The sequence below is a fragment of the Oryzias melastigma genome, linkage group LG21 (assembly GCF_002922805.2).
Source record: "Oryzias melastigma strain HK-1 linkage group LG21, ASM292280v2, whole genome shotgun sequence".
In the NCBI taxonomy this organism is placed as follows: domain Eukaryota; kingdom Metazoa; phylum Chordata; class Actinopteri; order Beloniformes; family Adrianichthyidae; genus Oryzias; species Oryzias melastigma.
In genome coordinates, this window is record NC_050532.1 from 16,738,953 (window position 1) to 16,755,008 (window position 16,056).

At 38.3% G+C, this 16,056-nt stretch overlaps 1 protein-coding gene across 2 annotated transcripts in view; it reads left to right on the top strand.

The window, feature by feature from the left end:
• Positions 1–1,169: 1,169 nt before the first annotated feature.
• Positions 1,170–16,056, top strand: part of si:ch211-45c16.2 (mitogen-activated protein kinase kinase kinase 13) — a 29,247-nt gene continuing 14,360 nt past the window's right edge. Inside the window, exons 1-2 of one of the 2 annotated variants that reach the window (XM_024286557.2) lie at positions 1,170–1,300; positions 13,147–13,218. The gene's annotated coding sequence lies outside the window, so the exon portion shown is untranslated. Of the gene's footprint in view, positions 1,301–13,146; positions 13,219–13,871; positions 14,050–16,056 lie in introns of those variants that run through there. The other variant, XM_024286558.2, reaches the window with a different exon arrangement.

The window sequence follows — 16,056 nt, forward strand, 5'->3', positions numbered from 1 at the left end:
AGTTGGTCATGAAAAGAACTGACTGTGGCCCAATTTACTGTTAAAGCAATGTTTGTTCAAGATGATATAATTTTAAAAATGTCAAATGTTTATTACAATATGACAGAGCACTTCTGAAAAGGTCAAACATTCGTGTTTTTGTTGCAAGGATCTTATACCTAATTTTACATTTACCTATTCTAAAAATGTAATGAATTGTATTTATTTATTTCCCCTAACTGAGCATAAATTCACACGTGCTGCGTTCAAGATTCCCTCAAAAGTCCCGTTTTTTTCTGCTTCTATTTTTCAGTTTCGGATCAGCCTCGGCGAGCTCTGATTGGTCCAGCGGAGGTGGCCAGACGAGCGAGTATCGGTTTCACAATTATTCAACCGTTGCTCTGATTTCAATAATAAATTATTAATATCAATATTTAGCTTGAGTAAAGTAAATACAAAGCTTAGTTTGGAAAAGTGTACCAATTCGCAATTAGAGATTTTTACGTTCAATTGTTGTGGCAGAGGCAGTCTAGTGATTTTGTGGTGGGAAGTGCGTCAGAAGGCCACAAACAAAGAGATAAAATCATTTTTAAACAATCAAATTGGAATTTTGTCTAATTTGTTTTTGTCCGTTTTGTTGTTAATATTCCGGGGGCGCAGATAAGCTATTTTTAACCACGGAAGCACAGATAGCACAGAAACTACGATGTGTCACTTTGATTATTTTTGAGTAAATGAAACCAACATCCAGTATTTTTCACTTATTGAACTTCTTGTGAGGCTAAACATGTTCTCGAACTTAATGTCTACTATTTATATTTTACAAAGCTCAGTGCTTTCAAAAAAGTGTGTAATAAATATCGCTGATTTTATTTTATTTTTGAAGGAAACATTTTTTTCTACTTAAAGAGAATCACTCGTATTCTTTCTTGCTGTTAAAAATAAATGTATTATATAATAAAGAAAGAAATTTACTATAACATGTACATTGTTATTATAAAACATTAAGAAAATAGAATATGTATATTTCAGAAGCGTTAAAATTTAAGGGTAAAAAGGTAATAAGCTAATAGTGTAGACATAAACATAGAAAGTGTTGGAGTTGTGAATATAAAAATATTAGTATCCCACTCGTTTATTTAACTCATAGTGGGAGGTCTGAGTTAATATACAATCTTTGACAAGCGGTCCACAGGTGGGAGCGAGTATCCGGAAGTGACGCAAGACGCTCACGAGAATCTACCATTCGAGTAAATACGTAGAAGCAGAGGCAGCGGCAGCCGTCGGACATCTCTCTGCAGGATTTTTAAAGCAATAAACGGTAAATAACCACAACACAGACCATTTATCTTAAATCTAGAAACACTTTGAGCCGTGTAGTAGCATGTAAAGGGCTGCGCGCGAGCGTTTTGATAGGAAACGCTTCGCTTTGAAGGAGTACCGCACGTTAATGCGCTGACAGAGGCAGCTGTCAGCAGCTTTTTAACACGACGACCCGGCTACAACAACTGTTTACATGTCTTCATGAATGAACTTCGAGTTACACACCGACTGCTGTTTGAATCGGCAGCTCACTCCTGCTGCTTTAAGACGAATTTAAAGTCAAAGAGCAGACGAACAACAGAGCGGGGCTCGCTCCTGATTAAAGGTTAAGGTTCTTATTCGCCTTCATTATGTAACTCGAGTGCTGTACAGTATATTGAACTGCTGGGGCTTCAAAAACAGCTCAGTTCTGTGCTTCAACCAGGAGGAGAGACTAAATTATAGGCTCTAGTGGATTCTTACTGCAAAAGAATGAGAAATTATAGCACTTGTAAAGAAATGTTTATTCTGTGAACTCAGGTTATACTTTTGAAGATTTTTCTCTTTATAATTTGCTGTTAAACATGTTATGTACCAGCTTTACTTGGTGATACAGTCTTATACCTAAAACTGTACTACTATTTTGATGTATATTCATCTTAGATAAAATGTATCTTTGTTTTTGGTTGTTTTTGCACTTTGATTTATGTTTGAACTCAGGTAAGAGTGAATAGAATGTGATTTTTTTTATTTGTTATTCTTTTGGTGACTGTTTTTATGCAAACAAAGCTGGACTATGCAGAACTCAGGGTTTGTGGGTTTTGGGGGTGAAAAGATTGGAAATGATCGGATTGAGTATTTTATTTTGGGGTGGAAAATTAAAGAAGCCAGATTGAGATGGACAGAAGATGCACAGTTGTTAGTTAAATTCCCACCTCAATCACGTTTTGATATCATAAAAGTATTTCCAGTGGAATTTAATAACAGTTTTTAGAAATTTTCTGGGACATTTTCTGCATAGTGGCAGTAGTTTGTTAGAAATTCCCCTCTGAGTTGAGGAATGTTTGTTGTGCTCATTTCCCATGATCATTACTTGCTCTTATGCTATCTTACAGCCCCTCACAACCCCAACCTAATGTTAGAGGTTCAACATAAATGGCGAGCAATGTTGGAGCAATCCAGCCATACAGTTTTGACACAGATATCAGCTCATACGAGTACTGTTTTTAATCTGCTCCTGATTCACCATGATTGGAAAGAAGAAATACTCAGAAACACAGTTTTCATTTGAATTTTCTTTATGTTTGTCCTCCATTATGAGAAGAATGCTACAAGAACATATTAAAAACACAATTTTCATTTGAAGGAGTGGATTTTTAAAGGATGCTAAAGTTGAAGCTGCCTGGAGAGGAGGTTCATGGATGTAGTGAAGGAGGACAAGAGTGTGGTTGGTGTGAGTGAGGAGGATGCAGAGGAAAGGTTTCAATGGAGGCGGATAATTCCCCAGAAGGGAACCACCGAAAAGAAAATAGTTTTATTTCTTTAGCGCACCACCTAGTTTTTGTGGACTCAAAGCCCTGGGGCGTTATTGTCTGCAAGTTTTGTTGCTCTGCTTTTGCATGCAATTCTTTCCCTTTGAAATATCTTCATTATGAAGATGAAAATATGATTATTTTTGGTTTATTTGAGAACCAAAATATCCACTGTTGTGTGTTGTTTTAACAACAAAAAAAGGTTATAGAATTGGTTTTATTTATAACAGCCTATATGAACTATAGCTTTCCTTAGATTCTGGAACCTTTGAATGAACTAGTGACAAAAATGATCCTGTATTGTGTTCCATTAGTTATTATTTAGGAGCACCTGCTGTGGGGAGCTGACCATGCATGACTTGCCTGTTGTTGGATGCGTTTCTGTAACGGTCTCCCTTATAAAGCAGCACTGATAGCCCATACGACACAAATCACACACAGCTAATCCATCTGTCTTTCACGATGGTTTCGTGTCACAACAGTCGCACGCAACACCCGGCCGCGACGCGTCTCTGCTGACGCGCTCTGACAGCGAGTGTGCGCTGTCGCCACAACAGCATTGGGTTTCACCCTCATTGCTGAGTAAAACAGTCCTCTTTTTTTTTTTGCAACATTCAAATTCTCGCTTTACCTGTGTTGTACTTGCAGCCCAGCTGCAGTGCGATTGCTGGTCGGTCTCGACACAAATCGGCCAATTGCAACCCTTCCTCTCTACTGTGTGCTCCTCTTGGGTTGTTATTTGTGCATTTGGGTGCAGAGGGCTCACACCAGGTTACAGCAAATACGAGCAGCAACACATGCGGGGCAGTTCTGCTCACTTCATCTGTGCCAAGATGGCAGTGATATGAAAAGCAAAGCTCTGCAATCAGCAAAGAACAAGCAGACTCTTTTTTCATTTCATAATGAAGCCTTGATGGAGACAATAAACAACAGTATCGATTTCATTTCCTGAGGCATTAAAAACAGAGATGAACAGTTTCCTCTGACTTGCACGCAAGGATAATTTAATATACTCACACAGACAGTTGCTACCCTCTTACTTAAATCCAGTCAGCTGTCAGTATCTGTTATTTTTTGCTTAAATCAGCTAAACCTTCAATATTTTGTATGAAGCTCACTTTTATTTGCAGCAATGTTAGTATCTGTTTATGCTGAAAATGTTGCTATAATTTAGTGCAAACCTATAGTTCTGTTTGACATAATGACTTCTCTTATACTTATTTCAATATGAAACTAATGGATTGAAGAAAAAAAGTATGTTCTAGAAATAAAAAAAATAAAATAATTCAAATGGAGGTTTCACCTTATTTTTTTTAACTGTAAGTCACTCCAGAAAATAAGTTGCAGCAGCTAAAATATGCATAATAAAAAGAAACATCATGTATAAGCCGCACTGGAGTTTAACAAAAACAGACATTTTATCTTGTAAGGAAAATCATAATTTGTTGAATTCTTCATCCACTATGTTGCTTTGGAACATTCCTGTCAAGCCCGCATAAGACTAAAGGCCGATTTCTACTGGTCTGTCTAGGGTGCGTGTCCATTGTGTTGTGTTGACACACACACACACACACACACACACAAAAAAAAAATATATATATATATATAAAATGTTTATTCATCAATCGGATTGTTAACATCAGTTCTGTCGTGTCTGCATCTGACATTTGTTCTGTCGCAACACAAGCTTTACACAGGAGTTCTAGATTAGTCCGTTGACGCTTCAATTTCACTGCAAAAATCAAGAAAAACAGGAAACTGGTCCAATGTTCAAAATAAAAAACTTTTATTGTACTTTCAAAATAAAACGTGCAAAGTTTAGTTTACACTGTAGAGAATACCAGCGTCCATTTTCGCCATGAATGATGACAGTTTAATTTTGGAAGTACAAAAACACAATTTATTACATAAAACATGCATTTTACAAAGACTGATTGGAAAGGCAATGGAGCCAATTAAAACTAAGACTGTCCAAATTCCTTCACTAGTCACTAAATAGGGCACTGTATAGTGCGTTCACCATTTTGTAGGGCTGTCTGAATCTACAATTCCAAAATCAAGTGCCCTAGAAATTTCCCAGAAATCTTTGCAAAAAACCAGCGTGCATCAATGCTCACTACATTAGCAAATACAGACCACAATGCATTGTGTCTAAACAATTTTTGTGAAAAAAACGTCTTTTAATGTATTTTTTTTTAAATAAACCAACATTTTCATCATCATCAAAACACAGTGGAGTCATACATAGACGTCATAAAATGTTCGTATTGATTAAATTTTCACATTGTGAAATTGGTGACGTCATACTTGCCATTTGAAAAATATATGTTGAGCATGCGTCCGAATTGCAGGACACTCGATGGTTCCGCACTATATAGTTTGTAGTAGTTAGGGATTAGGTTGGGAATTCGGACAATTTATACTCTGAAAAATATGGAAATTTAAAAAAAGAGGAAGATGTATTTTCCTTCAGTGCTGCTATTTTTATATTAGTCCTCAAAAAGTTGGTCATGTTTGTCTCAGTGCTGCATTAGAGTCAGTGTTTGTTTTAAGAGAACATGCAAATCTGTGCTTTTGACTCTTGAGGGTCAGAAAGGTCTAGGATGGTAACGATGCTGGCATGCAGACAGGAAGCTGTATTAATGTAATTGACATGTGTAGCAACAGCAGCGGTGCGGTCTTGCAGCTGGTCCGATCTCTCTAATCCCGGCTCTGGATACTTGCCTGGTCTGTTAGGGTTTTATTAATGCAGCAGCAGCAGCAGCTCCTGTTTTTTATCGGACTTCTCAGAGCTGCGATTCATGTGAAGGAGCATGATTGTTGTCGTGTATCGATTCTCCATTTGGGGAACATATTTTTAGGTTTCTGGCAAGTGGAGTGGATATTGGAACAATGGAAATCAGGGTAAATGCTTCATCTTTTCTTTCAATTTAATTTCAAATGGCCGAAATTGATGAGATTTAGAATGAAGACACTTTTTACTTAATGTCTTTTTGAGGTTTCTTTCTTAAAGCATGTTTAAATAATGCAATAATATTTGTTGGTTGTGTTTACCTGACTTTGAGCAGATAGATGCCTTACAGATGTTACACCAATAAGAAAGCTGGCTCTGTGCGCCGGGTGTTCACAATGCTCGACGGCCAGCTTTTGGAGAGTAAATAAGTGGAAAAAACCAAACAACAAAGGCCGGGCTGAAGGAGGGATATGAAAGTGGATGTCTCTTCCCTCCTTGCCCAACAGTTTTGCCTGCCCGGGTCCTCTCTCCCCCCCTCAGGCCTGCTCCTCATGTCCTTCTAGCAGGCTGACATTTCAGTAGCGATGCTGCCTGAGCTCCACGGGTCCTGCTTCACTTCCTGCGCTCAACACTCAGGCCCCAAAAGGATCCATTTTCCAGTCTGTCTGGTGAGCCTGTGGAGGCAGACTTATCGTTTGTCAGAGTATACTGGAAGCTCACTGGTCAGTCTGTTTGAGGACTGGGATTTTGTTAAGAAGTGGGTTAAGCTCTACATCCCTTTATATTTGGGCAAGGGTATTACAGTGGCGACTGTGAAGGGGCTAGATTAACTCTGCATTGTTGAACCCCCAAGAGTGAGTGGGATTTACTGCAAATATGGTGTTTGGTTTATTTCAGGAAGTCCAGACACATTTAAAAACCTTAGTTAAGGTGTTCATGTGACTACTCTAAGAAAGAGACGATATTTGTTTTCAGAACCCTAATGCTGCTTTATGTTTGGTATTCATAGTACTGTATTCATGCAACAGTGCACAGTTTTAAATGTACTTCTACGATGTTTGTGCTAGCGGTGCTTCTATAATTACCACAGCCCGGAGCCCCTCATGGGGAACATATTAACACACACGAGTGGAAGAGCCAGAACCAGAGTGCAAGTCATACTGACCGTCAGCGAGCGTGTACCTCTGACCTCTGATGTGCATATCTTTAGGTTAAAACATGAGTGACAGGGAAGCTCGGCTATTCATAGAACCTCATCGCAATGCATACTGAGTGATGTCTTATAATGGGACGGGATTGCTAGACACCAATGATCCTAAATGCTATCACTTTAGGAGCATCCACATTTTCTTTATTTATTGTGGTAAATTTATATATATATATATATATATATATATATTTGGCGCTGGTTTGATAACGATTTACTAAACTCTTGCTTTTCTAAAAAGTAAAGACGTAGATGGACAATCAGGCCTGACAGATATGGTTTTATTTATTTTTATGAAAGCTGATATTTTTGTTTCATCTTGTTCAGTCAGGCCGAATGCTTCATAGTGATTTTAAGACGAGAAATGGGGCAAACGGAAGCTAAACTAGTCTCAGACGGGCTAAAATCTGGAACCATCAGACCATGGCCTGGCATTTTGGAGGACAAAACAGTAGAAACAAAAATCCTAAAGCGTTTCCAACATCAGATTAAGACTTACCTTTTTATAATGCATTTAAATACTCAGTAGTTGGTAGTACATTATTTAACATTTGCCTTTTATGTATTTTATTGCCTTTTGTAATTTATGCTGTTATTCTACATTTTTTGTGCATAATTTGCTCAATTTTTAATTTTCTATTTTGATCTTGTGTTGTAAAACACCTTGGTACCCTGATAGCGTAAAGAGCTAAATAAAAATAGATCATCCATCCATCCATCCCACCCTCCATCAATCCTCTGCATTTTTCCAAACTATTCAAAGGATTTATTGTTGTTCACATGAATCAGAACAAAGTGGTTACATGTGCAAATGACATGTAAACCCAATCTGTGTTGTGGAGACACACTGTGGTGGGTCGGGCCTGGGGCATTCCCTTAGCTTCTCATGTGACTTTGCTTTGTCTCTGACCTCCAACCCCACCACAGAGCAGCAGCTCCCCCACCCCCCCACCCCCACATCACCATTTTATAGGATCCACCCATTGTTGTTTTTTTCTCTTTCTGTGATATGTTTTGGAGTGTAAATGTTCCATCATTTCTAAGAGTGGCTGCTGCAGTCTTGGGTATTTTAGCTCCACACACAATCCGCTAAATCATGCTTGGGATTAGCAGGTGCATGGATCTGAGAGGGAGGCTTCCTTCCTGCTGCTCCTGTAGCCATTCTGCAATCACAATAAAGAGCAGATCAGGATAGATGGATTGTCGTTGCGGTGTGGGCAGAGTCCTCTGAGGATGTGGAGCAGTCATTATTATGTAATTTCCTCTGAATGCAGATTGGTCAGGGCATGGGCTGTTGGTGGGCTCAGCACAGTAATCTCTGAAGCATTATCTGTCTCTTAGCATCAGCGGTTGTTTGTGGGCCGGGCTCATCCATGCCGATCCCACCCAATCAGCCGGGCTAGTGACTTCTTCTACTGAAAATTTTACCCCATTACATTTAAAATGAAGAGCTGGTGCTTTCCTGGATGACTTAAAACAATTTGAACATCCTTAGTAAACTGTAACAGCAAACCATGTTTAAATGACTACCAATTTACATCAAGGGCAACTAGATGTTCTCAGAGAGCCAAAATCTCTTAGACTTCTATTTAGAAATGAATAGCTATTACACATTCTGTTTGTCAAAATAACTATTTTTGCTCTTTTTAACTAGTTTGTGCTAAACCTATTTTTTTTCATGATATTTTTTCTTTATCATATGTTATTCAAGTCATAAACTAACCAATCAGATATTTAGTTCATTTCGTTGGAACCCGAAGTAAGGTATTTTCTATGTTGGTGTAGTGACGGCCATCTCTATATGTGTCAATGATCGTTACCCAATACTACTATGTACTGAGAGTTGGAAGAGGCTTGATGTGAATTGTCGAAGTGGTGCAAATTTTGCAAATCTTGTTCCAGACTTTTTTTTCCCAGCTCTATTCCAAGATATTAATGACTTGGTGTCAAATAATTCTGTCCGGGCACAAGCCGTAATTATTAATTTTTGTTTTATAATCCATTTACAAAGCGATTGGCCCTTTTGTGAATTAAAAAGGATGCTACCCATACATCACTACCAAATTTAAGTCTCTTATTGGTCAAAGTTAAATTGGTTTAACTTTCACCGTACGTTCAATTGCCATGTTTTGTATGTAGAGCCAAAAAGCGGATTTACAAACTTGCATGGGAACTTATGAATGCTAGAGTTTTCAACACTAAAGCCTGAACCATGCATTTATGCACTTTTAGAAAGACTTTAAATTGGAAGTGGTCCCTTAACCTTTGTGCTATCGTATGGGGTGATGACCCCACCCTTATATACGTTTTATTCCTGACTCAATTAAGTTCAGATACTTTATTTAAGCTTCTTTTTGTCATTTTGGTTTAAGTTCATGAAGTAATAAAATAATCTTCTGATTTAGACCTTAAATCAAATGCCAGCTTACCTGCATACTGCAGGATCCTCCTCTCCTTGCCACTATTGGTTCTGAATACAGGCGTACATGTGTGTTGGACACATTGACAGTACATGTTGTTTTGTTTTTTTCTTTTTTTTTGTCTGTGCTGGGAAATTAGAAAGGTAAACCGCTGTAACCTTATGTGTGCGATACAGCTTTGTCTCTTATTAATGCCTGGGACACTGGAGCTGTCAATGCTGTTGTTCCGCTGCTGGTGAAATAGTAATGAGTGTGTATAACAGGCCTGAGCCAGTATGGTTTACAGCTCTGTTGCACCTGAGTGCGAAAACAGGGCACATGTGGCGCGGGTTGGCAGTAACCTACTCCTCTCAGAGATGGAGGCAGCTCAAGGGGGCTTTAACCATTACTGGAAAAAGATCATTGAAAGAACTGAGGTCAGATAGATTCATTTTGATGCTTTTGCTGTGTGATTTATTACATTTTTATAATTTTCATGATTATGTCATCATTATAATTGAATAGTAAATACATGTACATCAGTAGTTGTTGGAGTTTGAAAAGTTTCCTGTAGGAGTCTCTATAAAATAAAATCCCCCTTGCTGTAAAGCTAACTTGTGATTAATAAAAGAAATAAACTAGAGACTGGTATTTAGATAAATGTGCATGTAAGAAATGTGCATTAGTCAAGATGATTTTTTTTTTCTGTTTTTATCTAGCATACTTGAAACCCTCCCTTCACCTTTTACATATTTTATTTAATCTTCTAGAAGTGGAAAGTGCTTTGTCTCACTTATCCCTCTGGTCCTTTTACCACAACATTTTGTCACTGACATGTTAAGTTGGATTTGTTTATCGAAATTAAGAATTTTTAAAGTGGCAACCGCTTGAACTAGAAGGTCGTTCATTACTGTAAATTTTTGTTAACATAAAAATGATTAAAAAAAATTAAAAGTAGCATTAGACTTGTTGAATGCAGTGATGTGAAGCTATGATGAAGTTATTTCATTAATGACTGAAACTTTACCTGTAATTTTGTTATAATTTTCCATTGAAATGTGGCCTAAAAATCCTAGTTCTCTCCTGCGATTGTTTCTTTTGTGTGATTAATTAATCATGACGTGTAATTAATTAATTTATGGAATCAGTCTATTATAATCAAATCTATTAATTAATGTGAAAAGCCTATTTTTTAGGCAATTAGTAATATTATACCGTAGTAAAAGATCAAAATATAACTGAAAAAGTGGCTTTATGAAGTTTTTTATTATAACAGTCTGCCAAGACTTACTTTTACACCACCAAGGTGTATTTTTTTCAATCTCGAACAATTAAGAAAAGAAAAAACAAACATTTTTGCTACGTTCATGCGAGTAAAAAGTTGTCCTTTTTTTAATATATATATTTAAGAACACGACAGTTTGATCAAAAATAGATTACCTCAATTAAAAAAATAGCGCACTGATTTGGCTGTAATTATTTAATCACGATTAATGTCATAATTTGACACCCCTAAAAATTTCTTCTCTTTCATCAATCAATTTGATTACTATGATGGTTTATAATATATACTGAAGCACTTTCCAACAAAGTCATGGCTGTTTGACTAACATCATGAGCAAATGTGACTGAACAGTGATAAACATGTGAATGACTAAGTGACATAGCTGTAACAGATTGGTGAACCGTGTAATATAAAGTAATTTATGTGAAAAATCCTCAATAGATATGCAGATATGTTCTGTAGATCCTCACAAATGACTCACTGCACTTAACAACTCTGCTGTTCATTCAGATGTTGTGTTTTCCACCCCTTTTTAGAGGGGATTGGGGTACTAGCTACTTGGTTTTGGGGTTATTTCAGGTTTGGATAACTTATTTTATGTATGAATCAAATATTTAGGGTTTGGAGTTGAACAGAATGATGGATAGAGGGAGAAAAGAAACTGAGGTTTTCAATTTTTGCATAAATGTGCTTTTATTGGAAATAACCTTTAACACACTGCACACATTTTCATTTACTTTCTCTTTTTGACAGTAATCAATGCATATTAATCACCATTACTAAACTGATTAATTTGTAACAGTATTTAGGCTTTATGATTTTTGTCAAATGTCAACGTTTATCTAATCTGTTTCAAATTAAGGTCAAATTTATGTTTTTAATTAATAAAATATGGTTATTTTAATTGTTAATTTTTACTTTTTTTATCTTCAGAATAAAAAACATGCAATGAGTATAGATCTCATTGTCTAAATGTTAGTAAATATTTGGCAAACTTAAGAAAAATTTACTTTTTTTTTCTTCTTTATTGTGCAGAAAACATTTATCTTAAAAATTTTTAGTTTAAAATCCCTGGTGCCTAAAAAACATTTGTGTGCTTGTAGTTTTAAAAAAAACCGTCAGGGTTCTCGTGGGGTCTTAAAAAGTCTTAAAAGCATTGGATTTATGAATTAAAAAATATTACCTTAAAAAGCCTTTAAAAAGGATTGAATTTTGATATGTGAGCCTTAAAAACTTTGGGCTTCTCAGTTTCACAGTTTATGTAAAAAGTTAAATTTTTTCACCTTAATATTTTTCATCAAATGATGTAAATAAACAGCGAGAGAATCAGTTGTTGTGCACCAACTGCTCACCACCGGTAGGAAAAAAAAGTGGGCTAAAGCATCACAGAATAAACCAATATAAGAAGTTTTGGTTTTTGAAATTGGAAAAAAATAAGAAAATAGGAAATAGACTGAGTAATTGATCTTGATTTTTGATATGCACGACCTTGAAAATGTCTTAAAAAGTCTTAAATTGAACTTAAATTAACGTGTAGAAACCCTGTTTGTGAATTTAAAAGGGTGTTGTGGGTTGTGGGAGTTCTTTTTTATTGTGGCTTACTTTAAGTAATTCTATGTGACAACAAATTTTTGAAGCCATTAGCCTACAGTTGATTGAGAGTTTTAGAAAGTAGAGTTTAATGTTCTTGGAGATTAAACAGGAACTCTAGTTCAATTCACTTCTCAAGATAATCAATTTTCTATTCTCTTTCTCTGTTTAACTAGAATTTTGTTTTTGAGAAATTCCATCTTTATTTGAATATCTAATATTTTCTTGAACAGAAGAGTAAATTTATTAATTTACCAAAAGAAAAGCACTATGAATTTTCTGGGGCAAAAGAAACTTGTTTACTAATATGAGATATAGTGGCAGTGCTTAACATGGTGATCAATAAATTAAATTAATTTTGCCATTTTGTTACAGTTAAAGACCCAATAATATTCAAGTAAAGTTTTTTGTGAGCCATACTCGTCAAAAAAAAAAATTGTACAAAAATGTTTTGGTACAGTTGTGAGACATATCGTGCTACGTATCATATCGTGAGACATGTATCACAATATCGCCAAACTCTTACCAAACCACACCCCTAGTTTCTAAACAAAACATGTACATACTTTTTCATATTTGGGTATCAAATGTAGCTTAAAGATGTAGCTCACTGTCAACTATCTCATATTATACCTGTTTCATAAAAAATCTTCTTCAAGAGTTTCTGTTTATCGTTATAATTATCTTCTTCCACTACCTCGTCCCAGGATTTCAGCCCCCCTCCTCTGGCAGGGTCTCCGTGTTCGGGTGTGGCTTGAGGACAGAAATCGGACAATGGGCTTTTAAAAATCCCAACCCCCCGTCTGCGTGCTCTTCGTGCCTCACTTGGCCTCCTGTCCCCCCACCTCATCAATGCCTTCCCCTGAGGTTTGGACATGAAACCAGAGCACTGGAGGGGAAAGCATCTGTTCCCTGAGATCTTCTTTTCATCAACAAGCCTCCCTCTCAATTAGTCCTTTTTGAATTATCTCCCCACTCAGAGTTAATCTACACAACTACCACTTTCGTATGTTTTTCATGCTTTATTTTTGCTTTAATCAAGAACAAATCAGAGCTATCAATGTCTGTGATTCCTCTGTTTAATATGAACTCTTTCCCTGCTCTGTGTTTGTCTGCAGGTGAGAAATGACAACAGATTAAGACGGAGAGCTAATTCCAGACTTCTGAGATGCTCATAAACCTGCTAACAGGTCAGTATGGACAAATAAATAAGATCATACGTGCGGGACACTCATTGGAGAGCAGATGACTAAAATAAAATGTTGACTGTGATTTTTGAGGGCACTGGATGACCTTAAATGCAGAGCAAAGAACAGCTCATCTGACATTCTGTCGCTGCCTTTTTCTGTTTTGTTTTTGTACTAAATGAGCACTGGCTCATTTAGCGCTCAGGATGCACGGGCATATTGTTGCGCCTCTGCACGTGACTACAAAGCTAAATGCTTTCAAATGTGGGCAGTGTTTGAAAGCGCGCTCCCACAAACGTTGCTCCTGCAGGATGCATCCCTCTGTCACAATTGGCATGGGCAGAACTGATTACTGACTTGGTACAAAGGGATTTTCTCTTGTCCAGAAACAGCCTGTCCTACTTACAGAGACGCCATCACAGCATAACCTGCTCTTCCCAGCTGGTGCTGCTTTGAAATACACCCCACCCACCCCCTTCGTTCCTCTTCATCTCTCCCTTTTCCTCCCTCCCCCCCTTAAGTCTGCTCGGAAAGCTCCGCCCCCAGCGCTCCCTTCCTCCCTGCTCTTTGAGCCGCTTCCCCACCGCGTCAGACACCTCCATTCATGAAAAGTGTGACGTGAGCAGGTCCTCAACAAGCCCACTGACAATACATGCCGCCCACTCACTCACTCACAAGCCCAGGTGCTGCAGGAATCAGAGGAATTTCTGTCCCCCCCTCCCCACTTCTTTTCGTGCCACTTTATTTTCTTGCATCCCGACCGTCAGTCCAGCCATCGTCTCCTATTTTTCTCCAGTCGGCGTGGCAGAGCTGAAAGGACCATGACTTTGAGCTGTGAGTAGCCTGCCTCTCCTTTTCCAGAGGGATGTGGAGACACCTCTGCTTCTCCTCTTTGCGATTAGCCTCCAGTGATTGGCTGTTAATCTTTCATTACACCTGACATGTCTTCAAGTGCTCATTGTGTGGCGCATGCATCGGCGCTGCTTGCAATGTGGATCGGGTGTCGGTGTTTGTTCGGCAGCAGTGCTGCATGAGTGTGTCGTGCGTCGGTGTGTGTGTGTGCGTGCGGGAGCTATTTTCGGCTCAGCTGTGACGCTGCTTTTTGATGCAGTACTTTTCGGTGCCCTCTGAAGGACAGGTGGAGATGTAGGAGACGGCATCACCTCCCCCTCCCCAAACACACAGACACACCTCCACGACTTCATTTATTCAGTTCAAAGAACCAAACGCACCCAGTCGTTTGATGCTGGCAGGGATAAAAAAAAAAAGCTTTTCTGGGACACACGTGTCTTGTGTTGAGCCCTGGGCTGTTTCATATTTATACATACACAAACACGCTGCCACTTCATTCACGTTCTCTTTTTGTTGTTGTTTTTACCCTGTTTTTCCTAATGAAACCATCTCTAGATTTTTTTAACTTCCTGTCAGCGTCATCATCCTTTTATCCTTTTTTTTGTATCTCCATCTATAGATAAAAACAGCAGCAGGAGAGTGCAGAGCAGGCCCACCTCTGTCCTCAGCTATTAAGCATGTTTATGTAACAGCACAGGATGAATATTCAGCAGCTTTACACGAGAGGGGGAGAGAAAGGGTGGAGCATCACTATGATCTTTTTTATTTTTTTCTATAGTGTTTAAAAAAAAAAGAAACAGCAAACCCCTCACTCATAAGTGTCTCCCCAGTGTCTATCTTTATCTAATGGTTTGGATTTAGCTCTCAGATGTTGGGTTTCTTTTAAGATCAAGCAGGGATAGCATAATTCCAGTGGTGAACATTAGCTAGCACTAATGTGTATTGATTTCTTTGCTCTGCTGTGGTCGTCTGACTTTGAAGAGAAGAAAGAGCACGTGTCCAAATGTCTTTATATTGAACGGCCGTTTGCTCTTTAGTTTAGCGTGTTTTCATATTCCGGCCACTAAAAGAGAGTGTCAGTCACAGCCAGGCTCTCTCAGCATGCATGTTAGCCCGTCTCTCCTCATTGTTGCCGGTCGAGCCAAGCCGTTGCCATTAAAAGAGCACAAGGGGGATTGTTGTGGCAGTAGCTGTTCCAGTGCACCATGATTTCTGTGAGTGTTTGTGTGAGTGAGTGGTTGTGCAGGGCAGACGGGCCCAGTTCACATCGTACCGGCCCCTCTTGTGTCCTTTGTTGTCGCTTTGGGAGTCTTTCCCTTTGGAGCCTTTTTTTTTTATGAAGTTTTTTTTTTATTTTCTGCTAGCTTTAGCTGCATTTTTTTCTTTTGCAAGCTGCCCACATGGCCTCGTGCACCAGCCTGCATTGAGTCCTCTGCCTTTCTAATCTGACCTTTTTCCTGTGCTCATGTCTGTTGCTCTGCTATCTCTTTGGCCTCACTATCTTTGAATTTATCATCCTACCTGATGGATCTTGTTTGGTTTATTAGTAGAGATTTATTCTTTTTTCATTTCTGGGGGTTTGGTGGAGTTTTGTGTGAGCTGCTCATAGCAACGTATGGATGCACATGCAACATCAGGTTTGTGTGTCCTGTTTGTGGCCTACTGCCACAAATTGGTTGTAGGTCCATTGAAAAGTGGAACAGATAACATTGAATAACATTGAATTCCTCTTACACACAATGTACCAGAAGTAAAACAAGAAAAAACGAGCTGCTAGATGAGCTCCATTGTTGTTGCTTTTCTAATCATCACACTACAGTGACACGCTAGCAGTCTACACCACACATGCGCTCTGAAATAAACTGCTCAGTGAAAGCGAGGCCTATCTAAGTGGAAACACTCGCCAGAATTGACTGGACCGTACCGTACCACTCCTTATCGGACCTACCGCTCAGTGGAAACGAGGCTATAAAAACGATGACTGACCGA